The sequence below is a fragment of the Mustela nigripes genome, chromosome 13, assembly GCF_022355385.1.
Source record: "Mustela nigripes isolate SB6536 chromosome 13, MUSNIG.SB6536, whole genome shotgun sequence".
Taxonomy (NCBI): Eukaryota; Metazoa; Chordata; class Mammalia; order Carnivora; family Mustelidae; genus Mustela; species Mustela nigripes.
The window spans coordinates 11,253,307-11,259,485 of record NC_081569.1 but is presented as its reverse complement, the minus strand read 5'-3'; the positions used below and the strand labels follow the sequence as shown (position 1 = coordinate 11,259,485).

At 47.7% G+C, this 6,179-nt stretch overlaps 1 pseudogene; it reads right to left on the bottom strand.

Moving 5' to 3' along the window:
- Nucleotides 1-4,153: 4,153 nt before the first annotated feature.
- Nucleotides 4,154-4,877, bottom strand: LOC131998715 (protoheme IX farnesyltransferase, mitochondrial-like; annotated as a pseudogene).
- Nucleotides 4,878-6,179: the final 1,302 nt, after the last annotated feature.

Below are 6,179 nucleotides of genomic sequence, written 5' to 3'. Positions count from 1 at the left end.
TCACCCTGGCTCTTCTCGTTTACTCACTCTGATGAAGCCAGCTGCCATTTTGTTAGCTGCTCTGTGGAGAGGCTCATGTAGTGAGGAACTTAGAGTGCCTCTAGCCAATAGCCAGTGAGGGGGTTTGAAAGAAGATCCTTCCCAAGTCTTCAGATGAGATATCAGCCTTGGTTGACACCTTGATTACAACCTTGCGAGATACTCTAAGCTGGAGGACACAGTTAAGACATGCTCAGGTTCCAGGGCACCTGGATGGCTCAGTGGGTTAAAGCCTCTGCCTTTAGCTCAGGTCATGATCCCAGGGTCCTGGGATCGAGTCCCACATTGGGCTTTCTGCTCAGCAGGGAGCCTGCTTCCTCCTCTCTCTCTCTCTGCCTGCCTCTCTGCCTACTTGTGATCTCTGTCTGTCAAATAAATAAATAAAATCTTAAAAAAATAAAATACATGCTCAGGTTTCTTACCCACAGGAACTGAGAGAATAAATATTTGTTGTTTTAAGTGGACACATTTGGGGTAATTTGCTATGCACCAATAGATAACAATACAATGGTCTTGGAGAAGGAGTGCTGGAGATCAGGAGAGCCTACTCAGGGCTGGTCAGAGAAGCCATGTCAACCAATATAGGACTGTGACCAGATCTAGTCAAGTAAGGAGACATTTGTCTTTTATACCTTCTCTAAGTCCTTAGCACTAAGTATCCAGAGCCTAGAAGAAGGGATGGGTGAGGGTGTGAAGGGGTGGGACTCTTTTCTTTTTTTAAAAAATATTTTATTTATTTTAGAGAGTGAGAGTGCAAATGAACTGGGGGAGAGAAAGAGGCAGAGGGACAAGCAGACTCCCCACTGAGCGGGAGCCTGATGCGGGGCTCGATTCCTGGACCCTGGGATCCGTGACCTGAGCCAAAGGCAGATGCTTAACTGACTGAGCCACCCAGGTGCCCCTGGGACTCTTGAGCACATCAAAATGATGGGTTTTCTGTGCACAAGGGCACAGTCTGTTTCCATCCAAGAGCTACCTGGCACTCAGCAGAGGCAGGACAGACAAGAGACCTTGTGACATTCCGTAGAGGAAAGGTGGCCCCTAGAGCCACAAGTTAGCCTACCCCAAGGGGGCTATGTGTATAGACTTAGGAATTAGCATTTGAAAGCAGTCTCTGTTTTTGTCTAGGAAAGCATGAGGGATCTGTCATTTTCTTGAAAGTTTTACTATCTTCTGTAATCACAGGAAGCACTGTCTTATTATGGAGGAGCTGCTTTCTCCATCAGAGGGTGCACAGACATGAAAGAGCCGGGCCTACAGGACCCAGGATCCTTGGAAATCCTGGGAGCTTCACTGGGTGCCATTATGTGGAAGCAGGAGAGCATTCTTTGCTGAGTTTTGTACTGTTTCTTTAGGAAATCTTTTTGAATTTCCCTCCATTCTCTTAAAAAAAAAAATTCACTGTAGGAGAGCAGAAAGGAGAAACTAAAAACCACGATCCCAGTGCTTAGCAGAACTGTCAGTGCACATCTTGGTGTATGTTCTTCCAGTCTCTCTTCGAAGCTGTCTCTGTTGTGTTTTACACGGTTGACTCCTACCACAGTAACACTTTTGCCAACATCTTCTGTAATTTACCCTAATAATAACTTGACATTTTTTCATGTTTCCAAGTATACGACCGTATTCTTAAAAAAGTATATATATTTTTTGTTTATTTGAGAGACAGAGAGAATGAGAGAGAGAGAGTATGAGAGGAGAGAGGTCAGTGGGAGAAACAGACTTCCTGGCGAGCAGAGAGCCTGTTATGGGACTTGATCCTAGGACTCCAGGATCATGACCTGAGCCGAAGGCAGTTGCCCAACCAACTCGGCCACCCAGGCGCCCACAACCGTATTTTTAAAAAAATATTTTTAAGCATTTTTTTTTTTTTTTTTTTTTTAGATTTTATTTATTTATTTGACAGAGATCACAAGTAGGCGGAGAGGCAGGCAGAGAGAGAGGAGGAAGCAGGCTCCCTGCTGAGCTGAGAGCCCAATGCAGGGCTCAATACCAGGACCCTTCGATCATGACCTGAGCTGAAGGCAGAGGCCCCAACCCACTGAACCACCCAGGCGCCCCACGACCGTATTTTTTTTAAAAAGATTTTATTTTTAAGTCATCTCTACATCCAGCGTGGGACTCGAACTCCCATCCCTGGGACCAAGGGTCCCATGCTTCACCAACTGAGCCAGCCAGGTGCCCTGACCATAACGTTATTTTTGAAAGTTCCATAGTATTCCATTTAAAAGATGCAACATAATTTAGGGTATTTAATGTCCTTTTGGGGGGCATTTAGAAAGGTTCAAGTTTTCTTTTTTTAAAGATTTTATTTATTTATTTGTCAGAGATAGAGAACACACACACAAACAGGGGGAGGGGCAGACAGAGAGGGAAGCAGGTTTCCTGCTGAGCAAGGAGCTCGATGTGGTACTCGATCCCAGGACCCTGGGATCATGACCTGAGCCGAAGGCAGATGCTTAACCTTCAGAGCCACCCAGGCATTCCAGAAAGGTTCTAGTTTTTGATATGCAGAGATGACTCTTCTCCTTACTTGGTTACACCAAGTGAGGTCAAGGTGAGAAAGGGGCAGAGACTTAGCGCGGTGAGACCAGGGAGAGACAAAGAACGCCAAGGTTCTCAAGAACTCACTTTCCTGTGCCTGTGCCTGTGAGAGTCAGACCATGTGCAGCCTATGGCCATCCTGTCTGTAAGGTGAGGGGGTTGGTCCTATGGTTTCTTTGGTCATTTCCACATTTGTGAATTTTTGACCAGTTGAGTGATCTTCAAGTTCTCCTCCAGGGTGCTTCCTCCTGTGTGAAATGGGAATCGAAATGCCCTTTGCAGGTGGACCAGAGGATTAAATGTGAGCATGTATGTCTATCATGGACTGCAACATAGTAAGCCCTCATCAGATCTCCCTTGTTACTAGGTTGAACCATATGAAATTACTGTATTTTGTAGGTTGAACATGACTAATATCGGCGATTTCACGTGGTCCAAGCTAATAGTTTTTCTCCTATAATCTGCTTCCATTTGTGCTTTCTTTTTTCCCTTATATACTGGCTTACTGCAGCAGGAGAAGAGAATGGAGACATTCTACAGACATAACACAAGCAGAGGCCAACCCACGCTTCTGGCTCTTAAGGCCAGTGGGTGTATGGAGCCTTACTTTGGCTTTAGAAGTTGCCAGGAGAGAAATGGTGTTTTTCACTAAAGGGACAAGAATGTGAGCTATGTGGCTGGCTTGGCCAGCTCACTTTTCTTCTGATTTCCCTTCTCATTCGGTCTTGAGAAGCCGGACAGCAAAGGGCCTGCTGATAGGCAACAGTGACCGAGGGGAACATGGGTCCGAGGAGGATGGGCAGGTCTGTGGTCTAGCGCCCATCTTTCAGAAAGAAATACCTCACACACCTCCTGTATTGTATTGTATTTACGATTACTGTTAATTTTAAGTAGGCTCCACGCCCAACATGGGTCTCTAACTCACCACCCTAAGATTAAGAGTCACATGCTCTCTCCTGGACTGAGCCAGCCAGGTGCCTCCGGCTACCTCCTGTGTTTAAAGTGAACTATAAAGATGCCTTTGATTCCTTGGAGTTTTTGAAATGCTGATGGGTAATGGGGGTGGGCTAGGGGCTGGCAGTCCCGTCTGAGAGTGCCAAGGCAGCTGCTTGCCATTCTCCCTTCGCATCCTTGGTGTTCTACACTGGGGAGACATGTGGTTAAGAATATGCATGAGAACGTTGTGAGTGTGTGTGCATGTGTGCGTGCACGAGGGGCCATGGGGGAAGAGGTGCACTTGTACATCTGCATGAGGAAGAAAAACAATTGGGGGAAAGGGAATTGGAGGAAGAAATATATAAAGACCTTTAAAGAGAAAACTGTTCTCATCCTAATCACCTGGGCCAACCTCTGTCTTATTTGGGAAGCCTTTTCGAGGTTACCATGAAAGACAGTCATCAGGTGATCACTGAGCACCAAATGATTCTAGTCTTGGACCAGACACAGCAATCTCTCTTCTCGAGCTCCTGAATTACCAGAATATTCTTGTCTAACAGCAAAGGGATAGCAAAAATTGGGAAGAGCAGCTTCTGGGAGCTCTTCGGTCTGCATCCCTGGAGAACAGAAAGTCACGTTAGGAAATACACAGGTTGATGGGGAGGGAGATGATGGGGGAAGGTCCATGTGCTGACATCCAGGATGGGGGCCGCTGAGGACGGTCCAGTGAAGGCCAGGCGTGGTGCAGGGCAGTGCCCCTGCACAGGGCTGGGTGGGTGGCCGACCTCATGGGGTAGCCTCGGGAGAGTCTGTGTAGAGTCCCCAGGTCAGGGCATTGAAATGGAGGAAACTGGCAAGAGTAGAGGATTCTTCCTGGAAGAAATAAATGTTCCAGCATGGAGTTTGCCAGTAGCTGCTGTTCTGCGCATGACAGGTGGGATGGCTTCCGAAATGGTTCTGACCTACCTGCTGACAATGCTGATCCTCTTAACGGGGTAAAGCAGCAGGTATACAGCGAAATGTGGAGGGCCCCCAGGGCTCCTGCAGGTGGAGTGGGTTCTCCTCCCCCCCCCCCGGCTGGAAGGGCATGTCCTGGAATAGCACAGCAAGTGGCCAAGGACACCGTCAGTCACGGACTGATCTGTCCATGAACCAGAGGTCAGTTTTTTGTCCTATTCATGTCTGAATCCAATGACGCCTCAAAAAATTGATGGTTGGAGTTGGTGGCACAGGATGCAAGGCCTGCTACAAGAAAAGGAAGTAGGAAGCAGGGCCAGTCAGAAGGTCCCTGAGCCTGCAAACCCAGCTGAGAGCTGTGAGTTAGATACTGGACAGCGGAGCCAGAATTCCTCGCAAATCATCCAGACGCCACTTCAGGTCTCCCCACTGCTTTCTGGAAGCTGGTTCCAGCTTCAGAAGTTAGTTCTTTTTCCTTTGGCTTTGCAGACAGAGGCAGGCTGCGGGGTGGAAGAGGTCTCAGGACCTAGATGTCTGCTATGGCCTGACCCAAAGGTGTTTTTTCCGGGAAAGAAAATGGCGCTGGTCTCACTTCCGTTTTACTTGCTGGTTGAGGCTTCTGTCCAGTTGTGTGACATGCAGGCTCTGGAGGAAGGTTAAGTGCTGAAATGTCCCCCACAGCTTATGGACGGTCCTGAAAAGATGCATCCGTGTGAGGGGATTCCTGCAGTACCCCTTTGTCTGGAAGCCGTACACATCCTCCGACCCAGCCTGTTGGGAGGCACGAGGAGAGAGTATGTGGGGATGGGGCTGTAGTGCCCGAGTCTGGCTGCTCCCTGGGGTCCCCGTGTCCTCTCTTCTCATGGTTGCTGGGCACTGCCATCTTCCTTTACTTGAACTTTCACTTCCATGGTTAGTCTTCTGTGCCTGGGAAGGGCACACCACGTAGGGAAACAGCATGAGTCGTGGTCCGAAGGCAGGCAGCGTCCTGGTGTCTTTGGCAACCTTTTCGCAAACCATCTCTAGGCCCTGTTTTACTCATAACCAGGAAGGAGGCCCCTTTCCTAGTGTTATTTTCGCGTGCACAGCTGGGGCTGACCCAAGTCCCTGCTCATCCTCACCGAAGCTGGTTTAGTGCTTCGAAGAGGACAGTTTGAGATGACGGCTAACGCCACTGATGTGTTCCTGGAACGAGGACCTCTAGGATTTGCATAGCCACCCCGATTTACAGTAGACCAAGGAGTCTCATTGCTTGGCAAAGTCAAGGGACAGGATTACACAGGGGGCAATGGGGTTTAGTGATTAAGCAGAGGGTATACCATTAAAGCATTTTTCCCCCTTATGATGAGTTATAAATTTTTGTTGTGGATAATTTTTATTGCAGAGGAAAATATCAAATAGCACAAGAACAAAAATAAAAAGGATTCTGGGGGCGTCTGAGTGGCTCTGTCTGTTAAGCATCTGTGTTCAGCTCAGGTCATGATCCCAGGGTCCTGGGATTGGAGCCCTGCGTTGGGCTCCCCACTGAGTGCCCAATCCCTCTTGTGCTCTCTTTTTCTCGCTCCCTCAGATAAATAAATAAATAAATCTTCAAAAAAATTTAAAAAAAAAAAGATTCTGGAAGCCTCCCCCTCCCCCCAGAAGTAATAGGATCTGTTTGACTATTTGAAATGAAATTTTTTGAAAAAGATTTTACTTATAAGAAA